Source organism: Mobula birostris, chromosome 1 (assembly GCF_030028105.1).
Source record: "Mobula birostris isolate sMobBir1 chromosome 1, sMobBir1.hap1, whole genome shotgun sequence".
NCBI classification, from domain to species: Eukaryota; Metazoa; Chordata; class Chondrichthyes; order Myliobatiformes; family Myliobatidae; genus Mobula; species Mobula birostris.
In genome coordinates, this window is record NC_092370.1 from 82,642,267 (window position 1) to 82,661,352 (window position 19,086).

At 42.6% G+C, this 19,086-nt stretch overlaps 1 long non-coding RNA gene across 1 annotated transcript in view; it reads right to left on the bottom strand.

Moving 5' to 3' along the window:
* LOC140201259 (uncharacterized) overlaps nt 1–19,086 on the bottom strand; it is a 92,582-nt gene that overhangs the window by 22,189 nt on the left and 51,307 nt on the right. The window lies entirely within an intron of this gene.

Sequence of the window (19,086 nt, forward strand, 5' to 3'; positions counted from 1 at the left end):
AGTGGCAGTAGTACAGTGGAAGACAAAAAATTACAAGTTACAAATAAATATGTAAATCGTGCAAAAGAGGAATAACCTTCATGGGTTCACGGACCATTCAGAAATCTGATGGCAGAGTGGAAGAAGCTGTTCCTAAAAGGTTGAGATTTAGTGTGAGTCTTTAGGCTCCTGTACCTCCATTCCACCCTGTCGGTGGTAATGAAAAGAGGGCATGCCCTGGGTGGTGCAGGATCCTAGTAATTGATACCGCCTTCTTGAGGTGTCACCTTTTGAAGATCTCCTCGATGGTGGGGGGGGTTGTGCTTATGATGACACTGGCCGAGTCTACAATCCGCTTTCGATCCTGTGCATTGAAGCCTCTATAACCAGGTGATGATGCAATCAGTCAGCATTCTTCCCTCCACACAACTGGTGCAATGGGCCATATGCGTATTCGTGTGCTGTTTAAGTGCAGTGGGATTTTTTTTGCCTCTGTCACCTGTGAGCTCCAGATCTCCATCATTCATTGGTTGGAATTGTTTTCCTCAACTCCCCTCTCATCTTTACACCAATTAATATGAACCCATCTCCATCTACTTAATTTTCTCTCTGCCAATAGAGACATAATCTTCCTGTAATTTGTCTCTCAGCCTCTCATCATTTTATCCACCTCTCCTTAGTCCCCTGTGTTCCTGACACAACAACTCCAACCATGAGAGAGTAAAATATTGCAAATGCTGAAAACTCTGAATAAAGAAGTCTAAAATACTGAAACCTTTGGCGGGTCAAAGAGCATCAGTGGAAAGAGAAACAGCTTAGTCATCTTATTTTATCCTTCCGGTGAAATTCCTTCTATCCCACCCATCGCTCTGCCCCAACTTGTCTGTTACCCTGACTAATTTATACACTGAGATTTATGTAGCCTGGTCTAACTCATCCGTACCGACCTGAGTTAGTCTTACTTACCTGAGTTTGGCCCATATCCCTCTAAACCTTACTGCTCAATCTCTAAGTGCCTTTTACGTGTTGTAACTGTACCCATCTCTACCACTTCCACTGGCAACTTGTTCCTTAGATCCACCACCTTCTGTGTGAAAATGTGCCTCTCAGATCCCCTGAATCTTTTCCTTTTCAGCTATGCCCAACCTTGGAAAACCACCGTGACTATCCACCATAACTCTGCCCCTCATGATTTTATAAACCTCTGAAAGGTTATTGTTAGCCTCCAGAGAAAACAGCACCAGCCTGTCCAGCCTCCCTTTATTTGAAGTGTGATTGTAATTAGTTTATCATTGTTACATACACAGAGATGCAGTGAAAAGTGTTTGGTTTGTGTGCAATCCATACAGATTATTCCATGAACACAAGAAAATCTGCAGATGCTGGAAATCCAAGCAACATACGCAAAATGCCGGAAGAATTCAGCAGGCCAGGCAGCATCCATGGAAAACAGTAAATAGTCGATGTCTCAGGCTGAGATCCTTCATCATTCCAGAGAACAGCTACACTGAGGTAGTAAAAATGAAAAACAGAATGTGGAATATAGTGTTACCATAATAGAGAAAGCTCAATGCAGGCAGATTGGGAGAACACCTTTAACTGACAGCAGCAGGGTAGAAGCAGGCCTTGAGCCTGGTGGTGCATGTTCTGAAGCTTTGTGTCATTTGCCTGATGGGGGGGGAGGAATGGAGTGTGGGAGGGGTCCATAATTATGATGGCTGGTTTCCTGAGGCAGAGGGAAGTTTAGACAGAATTATTGAAGGGGCAGCTCACCAATGCTGAGATACATCCTGAGACGTGCTGGGACACATCACCAGTGATGTAACCTGGGGTCATTGGGTGTTTTGGGTCTTTCAACATCATACACTCTTGTCCAGACAACCCAGCCAGAGTTGATCAGGCCCTGGCTTGTCCCAGCAGCATTGGTCCATGGGTCACACCTCTTGATCCATAGCCATTTGGAGGCTCGCTCAGCAGCCTCTGGGATGGTCCTGATGGCTCTACCAGCTCCTGGTATTTGACTTTCTTATGTTCAAACACCTCCTCAATCCCATCTTCGCCAGGAACTGTCATTTCTACCGTGACCACCTGCTCTTTGATTCTTTTGCCACTCACCTACATTAGGGATAATTTACAGCATGCCAATTAAAGTGCCAGGTCATCTTTGGGATGTGGGAACAAATGGTAGCACCCAGCGCTAACATGCATGGTCACAGGGAGAACTCCTCCACATAGACAGCGCTAGAAGTCAGGATCAAACCCAAGTCTCGGCAGCCGTGAAGCAGAGCCACCAATTTATATTACTTACAAAGTTCTGCTTCAGTTTCCTCCAGGCTGATAATATTTCCCATTTATGAAGATGGAAATATTGTGCTTATACCAGGTTTAAATGAGAAACTGGGGCTTCCGCCAAGGTCTCCAGCTGAGTCCTGGCACCGTGGCAGAAGATCTGACTCACTGAGATTCCCGCAACCCAGCAGGCAGTCTTTCAGATGTTACAACTTTATCATTTTTGGATTGTTATCCAGAAACTGGCTGGTGTTATAAGACAAACTTACAGCAGGTCCTTGGACAGGGATGTAGGCTGGAGTAGAGGCCCCCATTGTGCTTTAACAGAATATGGGCAGGAATATTTCATGGGTCCGATAATAGGCAAACATCAGCATCAGCATGAATTTGATATGCATCTCCCGGGTATACCAAATGCTGAATGGACTTGTAATCTCATGATTTCTATATATTACGATGGGGGAACATAGACAAGTAGGAAATCTGAATGTCAGATGCTGCTTCTCTTTATTCGTTCACTGAATGTCAGTGCATTTTGCAAATATAAAATCTGCAGATGTTGGAAATATGAAACCAAAACAGAAAGTGCTGGAAACAATCAGCTGTCAGGCAGCATCTGTGAGAAAAGAAACAAGGCTAGTGTTTCAGCTCAAGACCTCTCATCATAACTTTGTTGTCAGTCTTTGATCAGAAATCCTACCCTTGTTTCTCTCACAAGAGTCGTCTTACCCACTGAGTGCTTTATGGTTCTCTGTCAGCATTTACTGCCCCTTCCAAATGCCCCTAACAAGGTAGTTAAGGGTTAATAATTGTAAGAGGGGCATCTAGGGAAATGATATAATTAAGTAGTCTCTGGACAATAAGATGGTCAATTAATATAATTAGGCAGGTTTAGTGATGTTGGGGTTGCACAAGTGAAGAGAATGTGGTTTTGTTTTACAATAAAATGTATTGTTGTGGTCTAGTGGATCACAACAGTGCATCTGCAGAGCAAAAAGGAAGCAACAGCTCGACAAGCTCCTGATGGTAGGCTCTGCCCATTTTCCATCAGACAAAATATACAAAAGCTTAAAAGCATATACCACCAGGCTCAAGAACAGTTTCTATTCCACTGTTACAAGTCTACTGAATGATCCCCTAGTACAATAAAGTGGATCCCTGACCTCATTATGGCCTTGCTCATTGAATACCTGCACTTTCTCCGTAACTGTAGCACTTTATTCTACATTCTGTTATTTTTTTTTCCTTGTAGTACCTCAACTCAACTTGTAGTAAAATGATATGGATGGATAGCATGCAAAACAAAGTTTGTCATCGTACTTTGGCATATAAGACAGTAATAAACCAGTTTAGCAAATTTAACAGTATTTTGTTTGAGGAGCATCAACCAATTGAATGTGAGGCTCTGTTATGATCACGGATATATTGCCTTGACTCTGGAAATCAGATAGAACGGGCTAGGAAATTCTTCTGCTCCAACAACAACTATGATGGATATATAGTCACGTGTGAGTACCACTAGAACTGGATGACTAACACTAGAACTGGATGACTTTAGGAAGGGGAAGTCAGGAGAATGGCTGTGAGTCCTATTGAAGGGCCTCTGGTGGAAATGGTGAGCAGTTTTAAGTTTCTGAGTGTCATCTTGGAGGACCAATCCTGGCAAGACGCAGAGATGCAACTGTGAAGAAGGTACTCCAACTTCCTAAAACATTTAAGGAGATGCAGTATGTCTTCAAATACTCTGACAAACATCTACAGATATGCAGTGGAAAGCATTCTGACTGGTTGTATGACAGTCTGGTATAGGAACTCCAACACAGAGGAACGCAAGTGGCTGCAGAAAGGAGTGGGCTCGGCCAGTTCCATCACAGGTACAGATCTCCATACCACTGAGTAAATCCACAGCAGGCACTGTCTCAGGAAAGGCAACATCCTTCATGAAGGACCCCACCATCTAGGCAATGCCCTCTTCATATTGCTACCAGCAGCTACGAGGTGGTACAGGACCCTGAAGACCCATATCTCAAGGTACAAAAACAGCTCCCTTCCCACTGCCATCTGGTTCTTGAATCGACCTGAAAAAACCCTAATTCTGAGATGGACTATATTTCTCAGCTTACACTGATGTTGTTGTGCTTAATTTTGATTATTCTGTTGTGTAAGTCATTTTTAGTTTATGTTAATTTATTTATATATATATATACACACACACACACACACACATATTATCATGTTTGTAACAGTTTTGTGCTGCTGCAAAAAGCTAATTCACATGGCATTTATATTTTGGATATATATGCCCATGACAATAAACTTGAAACTGTTTCAGGTTGTGTTCTGGTTACAATTCCTGATGCTAGTTTCTAAATTCCCAATTTATTCGCATTTTATTGGTGGTTCACAGCCAATGGAGCACTTCTGAAGTGTGATCATTGTTGTAATGTGGAAATTTATACTAATTTTATGTTTGAGCTGCAGTTTCAGCATTGGAATTTGTCAGGTCAACACATGGTCCAGCAACCTGACCACAATGTGGAAACCTCCTGCAAAGACTTGGCAAAGATAGGCGGGTGCTTATTAACCATACGCCAAATAATTAAAGTGCACAGAACACTCTCCAAACCTGTTGTTAGTTTTATCCCACCTCTTTTTAATAAATTATACAAAAATGCACCAACAGCAGTAGCTGTGACCATGATAAAGCCTGGAAGAGTGTTTTCATAATTCCCTCCAGGCTTGACAAGAAGATCAGCCTTCACCTTGCCTTGTGCAGCTGGATCCTGGACTTTGTCAGATTGCCAGCAGGTGGCAAGAGTAGGCTCCCTCACCTATGCCCCTTTGACCCTCAACACAGGTGTCCCTCAGGGCTATGTCCTAAGCTCCCTCTTTTACTCTCTGTGTACCCACGACTCTGTCGCCATCTACAGTCCCAATCTGCTAATTCAGGGGTCCCCAACCTTTTTTGCACCGCGGACCGGTTTAATATTGACAATATTCTTGCGGACCGGCCAACCGGGGGTGGTGGTGGTGGGGGGGGGTTGTTCAAGTAGGGTTAAACTCACCTCAACATGTCTTTTACAGTTAGGTTTGCCAACTTTCTCACTCCCAAATAAGGGACAAAAGTAGCAGTCAAATCCCGGGACACTTTACCCCAGGAAAGACTACCATGACCATGAAGCCTTGTGCGGGCACCTGTGTGCGCATGCGCGTACGTGCCGGTTTTTTTCCCCACAAATCGGTTTTGCCTTCATCTTCCCGACTATACTGTACTATACTGTATTTCTACTTTATATAGGCTGTGTATTTATCATATCATTCCTGCTTTTACTATATGTTAGTTTTATGTGTTATTTGGTATCATTTGGTAGGTTATTTTTTGGGTCTGGGAACGCTCAAAAATTTTTCCTATATAAATTAATGATAACTGCTTCCTCGCTTCACGCTATTTCGGCACAAAACGTTTCATAGGAACGCTCTACCTTAGCGGGGGAAATACGGGACAAGGGCGGTACTGTATGGGACAAACCAATTTAGCCCAATATACGGGACGTCCCGGCAAATTCAGGACAGTTGGTAACCCTATGTTCAAGTTATACAGTGCGTGACAGGGATTAAGGAGAGGTGCAGCTGACTCGTATTGTTTCCTCGCGGTCCGGTAGCACATGCTTTGCGGCCTGGTGGCTGGGGACCATTGTGCTAATTAAAATTTGCTGACGATACTACATTGATTGGCCTTATCTTAAATAATAACGAGACAGCCTACAGAGAAGAAGTCATCACCCTGACACATTGGTGTCCAGAAACAACATCTCCCTCAATGTCGCAAAAACAAAGGAGCTGTTTGTGGACTATAGGAGGAATGGAAACGGGCTATTGATCCCTATTGACATCAATGAATCTGGAGCTGAGAGACTGAACAGCTTTAAATTCCTCAGCATACACATCGCCAAAGATCTCACATGGTCTGTACATACCAGCTGTATGGTGAAAAAAGCACAACAGCGCCTCTTTCACCTCAGATGCTTTGGTATGAGTCCCCAAATCCTAAGGACTCTCTACAGGGGCACAACTGAGAGCATCCTGACTGGCAGTATCACTGCCTGGTATGGAAACTGTACTTTCCTCAATCGTAGGACTCTGCAGAGAGTGGTGTGGACAGCCCAGCACATCTGTAGATGTGAACTTCCCACTATTCAGGACATTTGCAGATACACGTGTGTAAAAAGGGCCCAAAGGATTATTGGGGACCTGAGTTACCCCAACTACAAACTGTTCCAGCTGCTACCATCCGGGAAACGGTACCACAGCATAAAAGCCAGGACCAACAGGCTCTGGGACAGCTTCTTTCACCAGGCCGTCAGACTGATTAATTCACACTGATACGACTGTATTTCTATGCTATATTGACTGTCCTGTTGAACAAGCTCTTTATTATAAATTACTATAAACTGCACATTGCACATTTAGACAGAGATGTAACGTAAAGATTTTTAATCCTCATGTACGTGAAGGATGTAAGAAATAAAGTCAATTCAACTCACTTCAATCATCCTTACCTAGTTTGGCTCCTGTGTGATTACAGACCCGTCAATGGCCTTAACTGCCTCTTTAGGGGCATTTGAGAGAGACAATAACTGGACACTGAAAATGCTCAGCGAAAATGCACTAACCTTGGAATTGAGAACAGTAAGCAACTCAGTACCTCGAGCCTGCCCTGACATTCAGTAAGGTCATACGTTTTCTGTCACCTTTTATTGCCCATCTCAAAACAGATACCATGGAGACAATCAGGTCATGGTAGATGTGTCTGTGGAAGCCTGTGCTGTCTCGATCAGTTGAGACAGCCAATTGTGTTTTAAAAGAAGAAATACTACAAAATGATGTGTTGAATATCTATTTGAAGATCAAATGAGGGACACAAACATGAGGAAATAAACTGTGCCATCTTTCTTCAAAATAATGTTTTGGAATTTTTACTATAAGTGCAGGTGTGGCCTCATTTCAAAAGCTGACCCGAAACAAACACCTCTGACCTTGCAGCTCTCCCCTGAACTGCACAGGGTATGTCAGCCTAAAGTCATGCTGTAGGGGCTGAGGTGAGAACTGAATCTAAATTCACTGATACAGAGGAAATTTACTACATCATAGAATGGAATCACAGAAACGTTACAGCACAGAGAAGGTCATCTGGCCCATGAGGCTTATTGTGGAGCTATTGAGCGATAACTGACATTCAAGACCAAGATTCCGATACAAACGTTTTATGAACAAGAGCCATGGGAAAAGAAAACTTACCCTCACAAGTTTCAGGGAGTGGAATCTAATGTACTGTAAATCTCCTGTTAATTTAACTCTTAAAATCTGGCTGTATAAGGCACAGAACATCTCATAGTCCTGCACCAACCCAACTATGAGAGGTGCTGCCTTACATCTCTATTGCCATGACCTCTGTAGGTGTTGTCCATGTGGAGTCTGCATGTTTTCCCTGTAATCATGTGGATTTCTTCTGGTTGCTCTGGCTTCCATCAACATCCGTCTACCAGAGGAAACAATTTATACTAACATATAGTAAAAGCAGGAATGATATGATAAATACACAGCCTATATAAAGTAGAAATAATATATGTACAGTATAGTTGGGAAGATGAAGGCAAAACCGATTTGTGAGGAAAAAAATCAGCACGTACGCGCATGTGCGCACAGGTGCCCGTGCAAAGCTTCATGGTCATGGTAGTCTTTCCTGGGGTAAAGTGTCCTGGGATTTGACTGCTACTTTTGTCCCTTATTTGGAAGTGGGAAAGTTGGCAACCCTAACTGTAAAAGACATGTTGAGGTGAGTTTAACCCCACTTGAACACTGCCACCACCCCCCACCCCCACAACCCCCGGTCGGCCGGTCCACAAGAATATCGTCAATATTAAACCAGTCCGCAGTGCAGAAAAGGTTGGGGGCCCCTGATGTATTGCATTGAACTACTGCTGCTAAGTTAACAAGTTTCACGTCACATGCCAGTGATAATAAACCTGATTCTGATTCTGACAAAGAAGGCATGGCAGTGCCTCTACTTTCTTAGAGATTTGCAAAGATTTTGCATGTCAGCTAAAACTTTGACAAGCTTCTATAGATACATGACTGGTTGTGTCAAAGCCTGGTATGAGAACACGTATGTCCTTAAATGGAAAAACCTTCCAAAAGTAGTGGATATGGCCCAGTCTATTTCAGGTAAAGCCCTCCTCACCACTGAGCACATCTACATGGAGTACTGTTGTATGGAAGCAGCATCCATCATCAAGGACCCCCGCCATACTCATCCAAGCCATACTCTCTTCTCACTGCAGCCATCACGAAGGAGATACAGGAGCTTCAGGACCCACACCACCAGGTTCAGGAACAATTATTACCTCTCAACTATAAGGCTCTTGAATCAGAGAGATAACTTCACTCACCCCATCTCTAAACTGATTCCACATTTTATGGACTCATTCTCAAGGATTCTACAACTCGTGCTCTCAATATTTATTATTTGATTATTTATTTCTTCTTCTTTTGCCTTTGCATAGTTTGTTGCCTTCTGTACATTGGTTGTTTGTCCATCTTTGTTGTATGTATCTTTGTATCTACTGTGAATGGCCACAAGAAAATGAATCTGAGGATCGTATATCGTGACACATATGTACTTTGCTTATAAACTTACTTTGTACTTTGAACTTTCATTTGAGATGGACCAAGTAAACTTGAGGGTAGGGTGGAACGTGGAAGCAGTTATGAGATTGATGAGCTCAGCATGGGTGTAGGAACTTCTGCTCTTTCTATCCTGCTGTTATCAAACTCTTGAATGGAGCTCTCTTACACTGAAGGATGAGCTCTCGATCTCTTAGCTCAATCTCTCAATTGACCTTATTGTGGCCCTTACACTCTATTTGTACTTTCTCTGTAACTACAACACTATATTTTACATTCAATTTTATTTTTACTATCTCTATATTTATGTATAGCCTGTTCTGCCTGGATGACATAAAAAGCAAAGTTTGACACTGTATCTTGCTACACATAATAATAAACCAATAACAAAGCCGGGATCCTGGAATTATTAAGCTCATCAAGGAGGCTGAAGTTGCTACCCCATGGATCCAAATCTGCCCCTGACAACTGGTGCTGTGTGTGTTCAGATTGCACCTTCTCTCCGTGATCACGTGGGCTTTTCCTGCATACTTCAATTTCCTCAAGTATCCTTCATGCTGGCTACTGTAAAATGCCCTTTAGTGTGGATGACTGACAAAGGAATCAAAGGAATATTGACGAGCATATGCAAGAGAAGAATTTGTAGGGATTGATGGAAGTATGGAGAGGGGAATAAGATGAATGAGATTGCTTTGCTGCGCACTGGTATGATCTCTATGGGCCAGACGACCTCCTTCCACATCTCAGTAAGAAAGATCAGCTGGCAAAATTCATGGGAATTCAAGCTAAACGCTTGTAACCTGATCTTTATAATTTATCCCATGAGTAACCCTGAATGACAGGTTTTGGAGGATATAGTCCAAACATAGGCAAATGGGACTAGCATGGACAAGTTGGGCTGAAGGGCCTGTTTCCCTGCTGTATGACCGTGACAAAGGCAACAAGTAGTAGAGAAGGTATACAACTTGTTGGCCTTTATTACAAAGGGGTTGGAGTTTATGAATGGGAAGGTTTTGTTACAGTTGTAAGGGTGTTGGTGAGGCCACAGATGGAATACTGTGCACAACTTTGATCCCCTTACATAAAGGAATGTAGCAACATTGGAGACGTCAGGGCCTGATGAAAGCCCAAAACATTGACTCTTTATTTCTCTCCATAGATGTTACATGATCTGTTGAGTTCCTCCAGTGTTTTGTGTAACGTTCATAGATTTGCCACAATTATATTAAATGACAGCGCGGGCTTGAGAGACCAAGTGGCCTCCTCCTGCTCCTATTTTCTAGTGTTCTGTAAGTAACAAAATTACTGAATCTGCTGCCTAGAACTGTTTGCTCACGTCAGGTATCATCAGACAGAGGACGTAAGAGGTTGCACTCACTGTCATCCGGAGGACAAGAGGTCTCTCGTTGAGCGCTAATGCTGGGTTCCAACCAGAAACAACAAACAATTCTTTCCTCCCACCAAGGCTGCACGATCCATTGAGCTCCTCCAGTGGGGTCAGACAAAGACGCTGCACAACCAAAGAATAACTCAACAACAACCCTTGGTAAATGCTACAGAATCAGGAGAGTCTGATTTATTATCACTACACCATTTATTGTGAAATTTGTTGTTGAGTGACGCAGTACAACGCAAGACATAAGAAGTTACTATAAGTTACAATAAACAAGCAAATAAATAATGCAAAAGAGGAATTGTGAGGTGGTGTTCATGGAGCGATCAGAAACCAGATGGCCGAGAGTAGGAAGTTGTTCCCGAAACACTGAGTATGGGGCTTCAGAAGAGGAGGAATGTAATAGAAGGAAAGACTAATATTCCTGTTTCCATTGTTCCAAACCTGATGAGCTCCACAGCCCATTAAGTATTTTAGAGGCCTGCTGACTATGATTATGGAGGAAATGCAAGGTTGTAAATCTAGTCAGCTCCATCTTGGACACGAGCCTACAAAGTACCCAAGACATCTTCAGGGAGTAGTGTCTCAGAAAGGCAGCATCTATTATTAAGGACATCCAGCACCCAGGGCATGCCCTTTTCTCACTGTTACCATTAGGTAGGAGGTACTGAAGCCTGAAGGCACACACTCAACGATTCAGTTACAGCTTCTTCCCCTCCACCACCCGATTCCTAAATGGACATTGAATCTTTGGACACTACCTCAATATTTTTTAATATGCAGTATTTCTGTATAGCACATTAAAAAAAATCTATTCAATATACATAATTGATTTATTATTATAATTTATTTTTTTTTCTCTACTAGATTATGTATTGCATTGAACTGCTGCTGTGAAGTTAACAGATTCCATGTCACATGCTGGTGATAATAAACTGGATTCTGATTCTGCCTACTTGCAAAGCCTGAGGAAAGGTTGAGTGAGCTTGGGCTTTTCTCTTTGGAGCAAACTATGATGAGAGGTGACTTGATGGAGGTGTATGAGATGATAAGAGGCATAGATAGAGTGGAGAGCCAGCGTCTTTTTCCCAGGGTGGCAATCGCTATTACCAAAGGACCTACAGTTAACGTGACTGGTGAAGGATTAGAGGAGATGTCAGAAATAGGTTTTTTACATAGAGAGTAGCAAGTGCATGCCCTGTACTCACTGCATTTTAGAAAAATGAGGGGGTGGATCTAATTGAAACCTACCAAATATTGAAAGGCTTAGATAAATCAGATATGCAGAGGATGATTCCAATAATAGGAGAATCTACAACTGGAAGGCATGGCCTCACAATAGAAGAACAGAGATGAGGAGGAATTTCTTGGAAAGAGCATGGTGAAAATGTGGAATTTGTTGGCATAGAGGGCTGTGGAGGCCAAGTCATTGAGTGTTTTTAAAGTGAAGGCTGATAGAAACTTGCTTTGTGAGAGTGTCAAATGTTATGGGGAGAATGCAGAAGAATAGGGTTGAGAAGGAAAATAAGTTAGCCATGATTGAATGGTGCAGCAGTATCGATGGGCTGAATGGCATAAAACTGATCCTCTGACTTCTGGTCTTATGGGAGGTCAGGAGTGAACCTGAGTCACTGGAGCTGCACCACTGTGACACCCAGTTTTGACTGAGGGATAAGTGTTAGCCAGGACATCCAAGATACTTGGTATTGGTTTGAATTGTACGAAGCTTAGGTTTCGCCTGCTACCCAGAAAGATCATGCTAGGCATTATTATACTGAAGCAGTAAAACGCATAAGAAGGTGCTGCAATTACAGAGAAAATGTACTGCAGGTAAACACATTGTGTAAGAACCATGACAAGGTAGATCAGAGTTCCACTCTCAGCCTATGAGAAGTCTATTCAAGAATATTATAACAGCAGGAAAGAAGCTGCCCTGGAGTTTGGTGGTACGCATTCTCAAGCTTTTGTATCGTCTGGCAGATGGGAGAGGGAGAAGCGAGAATGACCAGAGTGGATGGAGTCTTTGATTATACTGCTTTCCCAAGGTAGCGGGAAGTGTGGACAGAGTCGAAGGAGGGGAGGCTGGTTTGTGTGATGGACTGGGTTATATTCACAACTCCCTGCAAATTGTTACGGTTTTGAGCGGAGCAGCTGTCGTAGCAACATGTGAGGCATCCAGATAGGATGCAATTGTAAAAATCATCCCACTCTTCCACAAAGCAATGCCAGAGAGAACATTGAAAAGTGCAGCACAGAAACAGGTCCTTTGACCCATGATATTATGCCTTCCTAATTAAACTAGTAATTAAAAACTTAACTAAGTGAGTCCTTTCTGCCTATACATGTCCATATCCCTCCAGCCTCTGCACATTCATGTGCTTATCCAAAAGCCGCTTAAACACCTTCATCGTATTTGCACCTCCCACTCCAGGTAGTGCGTTCCAGGCAACCTGCACACTCCATATGAAGAAAAACATGACCCGCCCACCCCATTTGAACTTAACCCTTATCATCTTAAATGCTTGCCTTCTGGAATCAGACATTTTGACCCTGGGAAAACCTTATAAGCTTCTTTCAGATTTCCCTTGGCCTTCACTGCTCCAGAGAAAGCAACGCTAGTTTGGCCAAGGTTTATTCATGTTTAACAATTCATTCAGTGCTGTCAGAACCAGCAGCGGATTACTCTCTCAGCACTGTACCAAAGTGTCAGCCGAGATTTTGTTATCTAAGTTTTTAGAGTGGGAGTGGAATGTCCAACAGCCCAGCCCAAATCTTGAATTGAAAAGCGGCCTTTCAGCTGTGAAAATCAAAAACTGCAGAAGGCTGCTGTTAATAAACAACTGGGAAAGCTGAGAGCTTGAGAGATTGTGGCAGAAAGAGCTTGTAAATATCTTGGAAAAGCATGAGTTTATACTGCAGAGCTGAGAGTGGATTTTAATGCGGTCTGTGGTTGAAAATGGCCAAGCACACTTGGGCTCTAATCATAAAAGCCCTATCATATGACATCTCATGTCATGGGGCACCATTGTAATGAAAAGACCTTCACCATTAAACAAACTTACTGCCCTCAGCATTTCTAATGAAAATATTTTAAAAATCACTCTCCTTTAACTAGTATAAATAAAAGAGACTGACTGTGAAGGATTTAAGCAGTAATGCAATCCCAGGCATAAAACGATCAGGATTCGCTGTCATGTCTTGTCACATCATCTTGACCTTTGGATTAATTTATAGTGTTGCATTTACTGCTTGGTCAATAGTGCTCCTAGTGCTCACAACTGGCTCTGAATCCACAAGAAAATAATTTTCCTATGAAGGAGGCATGCCAGTGGCTCTACTTCATTAGCAGTTTGGGAAGATTTGGTATGTCAACAAAGGCTCTAGCAAATTTCTACAAATGTATGGTGGAGAGCATTCTGACGTTGCATCACAGCCTGGTAGGGAGCTTCCAAGGCACAGGAATCACAAGAGGCTGGCTGGAGACTCAACCAGCTTCATCACAGGCACAAACCTCCCTGCCTTCGAGGGCATCTGCAAGATGCAGTGCCTCAGGAAGATGGCATCCATCGCTAAGGACTCTCACTATCCAGGACATGCTCTCTTCTTATTACTACCATTAGGGGAAAGGTACAGGTGAAGACCCACACTGCCATTAGATTTCTGAATGGTCCATGAACAACACCTCACCATTCCACTTTTACACTATTTATTTATTTTTGTAACACACAGTGATTTTTATGTCTCACACTGTAGCACTATATTTTGATTCTGATAGCAATAACCAGAATGCAGACAGAGTCCATTGAACTGATCCAGTGACAGTTCAGGATCGGTGAGTAGGTTTGGGATTCCATTGATGGGGACCAGGTGAGGATTTCTTTCAGTTAACAGGATAGAAACCAAGCCATTGAGCCCAAAATATTCTTGGTTGACAGAAACTACTTCAGCCCATCTCAGGAAATGCTGGAAATACCCAGCAGATCGAACCACATCGGTGGGCAGAGGAATAGAGTTGTTGATGCAGTTGGAAGATACTTTCTAATGAAGAATCTTTTACCCCAAATTTCATGTTACTGTTTTGCCATCTGAGGAAGCTTATTTAATATTTTCTCATGCCACTGAAGGAGGCCATTTGGCCCACTGAGTCATTCTGATGAAACGTCTTTGATATTGTTTCTCTTCCCACATTTGCTGCCTGACTGGCTGAGCATTTCCAAAACCTTCTGTTTTTAATTTTCACCTTAATTTCAATTCCTGCAGCTGTCTGGATCTCCGTAACCATGGATCTCCGTAACCATGTGGATTTCTTTTGGGTGCTCTGGTGTCCTCCCACATTTTAAAGACAGAAGGTTAATAGGTCACATGGGTGTAATTGGGCAGCGCAGGGTCCTTAGTCTGGAAGAGTCTGTTACCTTGTTATATCTCTAAATAAATAAAATTTATATTTCTGGTATCTGCAGTTTTGTTTTACCCTCATTCAACACCACATCCTTTTGAACCCTGGCTGATGAAGTTCCCCGGTAGTGCTGTCACGCTGCTGGAGTTTCTGTCTCTCCAATGAGGTGTTAACCAAGCACTCGACCTTATCCAGGACTCCTGATCGGTATTTGTCCTTCAATCAATATACCAAGGTTCATGTTATCTGTCCGCTATTGTTTTGAACAGAGAGCTCAGAGCATTGGACTCTACAGCACAGGAAAAGGTCCTTTGGCCCTCTGTGTCTGTGCTGACCAAGTTGCCAATTTGAACTAATCCCATCTCTTTGCACATACAGAAGTCTACATCTCCCCGTTCCTTGCATGTTCATGTATCTGTCTAAATACCTTTTGTATCTGCTTCCACCAGTACAGGTACCTGTGGCAGCACAGTCCAGGCACCTACCACTCTCTGTGCATAGAAACTGCTTTATAAATCCCCTTTAAACTTTTCACTTCTTATCTTCAAACTATCCCCCTTAGTTTTTGATATTTCCCCCCCAGAGGAAAGCAATCCATCTACTCTACCTATACCTCTCATAATTTTATCCACCTGTAGTAGTTCTCCCCTCAGCCTCTGCTCTGGAGGAAAGAACTTTGCTGTCTGTGGACTCTTATTTTATATTTTCTCTTGTCACTGAAGGAGGTCAATTGGAGCATCAAGTCTTACAGCATCCCCATCAGTCTCATTGCACATTGATTCTACTGCAAATTCACATGACCATTGATTCCCTCTGATTCTCCTACCACCCCCTGCCTTCCTACACAAGGAACAGTTTACAGTGGCAAACTGGAGAAAACAATGTGTTAAGGGGAACTCAGTGAGTCATTCCAACAGATTGTTTGTTGCTCCACATCCCAGCATCTGCAGTCTCCTGTGTCCCCAAGCTGTAGGAGGAAACTGGAGCACTCTGTTAGAATGTGCAAACTCCACACACACAGTACTGGATGTTGGGTAAGGCAGTATATGCTGCATCCTGTTTTAACCAGTGCCTCAACTTCCTCAGGAGGTTAAGGACATTTAATGTGATCCTTTTGACCGATTTTTACAGGTGCATTACAGAAAGCATCTTATCCAAATGCAGCATGCCTTGGTATGGTAACTGCCTGGCCTGTGACTGCAAGAAACTGCAGAGAATTGTGGACACAGCTCAGTGACAGAAAAAACAAATCAGCTCTCCCTCCATAGACTCTGTCTACACTTCCCACTGCCTCGGTAAAGCACTCAACAAAATCCAACACCCACGCACCCTGGACATTCCCTTTTCTTCCCCAACCCCCCTCCCCCCATCGGGCAGAGGATACAAAAGCCAGGCACAAGGACAGCTTCTATCCTAATGTTACAAAACTACAGAATGGACCTCATGTACAATAAGATGGCCTCTTGACCTCACAATGACCTCATCATGGCCGTGCACCTTGTTGTCTACCTGCACACTGCACTTTCTCTGTAGCTATAACACTATATTCTGTATTCTGTTATTGGCTTTCCAATGTACTGTCTTGATGTACCAATGTGATGAAATTATCTGAATGGATGTTTTTTCACTGTACCTCAGTAGATGGCACAAAATAAAACAATTTGCCAGTTCATTGCTGAAATCCCAAACAAGACAACACCCCAGAGCCTCAAATCGAATCCAGAGCTGTACAGCACGTCATAGAGTCTGCAACTGTGAAAGATACTACAGAAATGAAAGTATAACCATATTCCTTTATGCCCTTATAAACTGTATGTGTTGGCACTTCTGCTCCTCATTCCAGCCACTAAGCATGGCAGTGAGTTCCACCCTCAAAATAAGTTAAGAGGTTCCCTTGAACCCTGTCAGGATCTCTAGGTTTTCAATTTATACTAACAGAGTTGGTATTTGAATTTCAACGTAACAGCTGAGACCGACAGTTCCCTGTTCATTAATAGACTGTTAGCACCCTCTACTGGCCTAAACATCACAATGCACGAAGTCAGAGTCATGCACACAGAAACTGGCACTTCAGCCCACCACAAACTTACCTATCTACACAACTCCTAATTGCCCACATTATCCTCCCATGTCTTTCTACTTAAGTGCCTGTCTAAATGTCTCGTAAGCACACTCTGGCTGTTGCAAAAGGCAGGGTATCTTGGTATCAGGGTAACCCATTTCAATTTGACTTCCCATCAATCCCATTTTCCCATCTTTACCAATGTAACAGATATTCTTGATCATGCCTTTCAGAATTAGGTTTATTATTAATGGCATATGGCATGAAGTCTTGTTTTGCGGCAGTAGTACAGTGCAAGGAATAAAAGTTACCATAAGTTACAAAAATAAATAATTTGTGCATAAGAGGAATAATGAGGTGTGTTCATGGGTCCATTCAGAAATCTCATGGCAGAGGGGAAAAGGCTGTTCCTAAAACATTGAGTATGAGTTTCAGGTTCATAATCACATTTCCTTTTCTGGTTCCTGATGTGGACGGCATTAAGACCATAAGACCATAGACATAAGAGCAGAATTAGCCCATTCAGCCTATCGAGTCTGTTCCACCATTCCACCATGCCTGATCCCGGCATGCCTTCTCACCATATCCTTTGATGCCCTGACTGATCAGGAAACGATTAACTTCTGCCCTAAATATACCCACGGACTTGGCCTCCACCACAGTCTGTGGACTGTGGTGGAGTATTCCACAGATTCAGTACTCTCTGGCTAAAAAAATTCCTCCCTACCTCTGTTCTAAAAGGTCACCCCTCAATTTTGAGGCTCTGCTGTCTAGTTCTGGATACAGCCACCACAGGAAACATCCTCTCCACATCCACCCTATCTAGTCCTTTCAACATTCTGTAGGTTTCAATGTTGACAACTTGGAGCTTGTAATGATTTGTCTACAGATTTTAGAACTGGCTTATTTATCCTGTTTTTATTGAGTAAATTATTGATTCACTATTTCAAATTTGAAGTAGTAAAGGGTGTAAAGTGCAAAAGAACTGCTTATTTATAGCACTTATAGCAGAATGGCTTAATGAAACAGTAGAAGCTGCTACACCAAAAGCTCATGAGGTCAGGAATGTGCAGCTACAGTATTTATTTATGTACAATAACTGGTGTTTCCTGTGTGTATCGTCACGATGCAAAAGTTGCTGAAGAATTTGCAACTGGGAAGAAGTAGAGTGATATTTGGAAACTGGACTTTTTAAAGTGTCATTTAGCAAGCAAACCACATGTGGATGGTGTTCCAAAGCTCTGGTGAGAAAATCCTTCATAACCTACTACAGACCTGCTACGTATGTTTTGTAAGAATGCAAATGAATGCGAGCCAAAACGATCAAATCCAGAGGAGATCAAAATTCTTATTGACAGTGTTTTGCTAGCTGTTAAAAATGAATACACCTATATATAAAATATAGTGCACACATGGTGTTGTCACTGGGCAAAAAAATTGCACAGCACAAGATTTTTGTGCAAACAGGTGATTACAAATTAGAGGGAACATTGCTTCTAAGAAAGAGCTTTTTTTCCCTTTTTCCTGCTTGGAATTTTTTTCCTCAGATAATATCATAAAAGGGCTGGATTGTGCTGGATGTGCCTGTGATTCTGAAAGGATTATTTGACATTGCGTTGAAGATGAAGATAACCAGAACTTAATGCTGTAAGGCTGGGCTGAGCTGAGTGACAAATGCCAGTCCATCTGTCACCCAATTTTACACTTTATATTAGTTTCCATATGGAGTCTGGCAGTGATCTCTAATCATATAGGATACCCTAATGTTACGCTGGGCAATTTACCACCGCACCCACCCCTCCCACCCCCGATACCTTCCTAGCCAGACAAGATATGAGATATGACATTGAGACTGCCAACAACTTGAATGGAAGTGTGTGGTCGTGCATTTTGGTAGAACGGATAAAAGCATAGACTATTTTCTAAGCAGGAAGCATATTCACAAATCAGAGGTGCATAGGGAGTCCTAGTGCAGATTCCCGAGAGATTAACTTGCAGGTTGAGTCAGTGGTAGAGAAGGCAAATGCAATGTTATCATTCATTTTGTTAAGACGACTAGAATATGAAAACGGGAATATAATGTTGACTTTTTATAAGACATTGGTCAACCTGCATTGGAGCACTGTGAGCAGTTTTGGAGCCCATATCCAAGGACAGATTGGAGAGTGTTCAGAGGAGGTTTACAAGAATGATCCCAGAATGAAAGGGTTTACACATGAGGAGCATTTGATGGATTTGAGTCTGTACTTACTGGAGTTTAGAAGAATGAGGGGGGATATCACT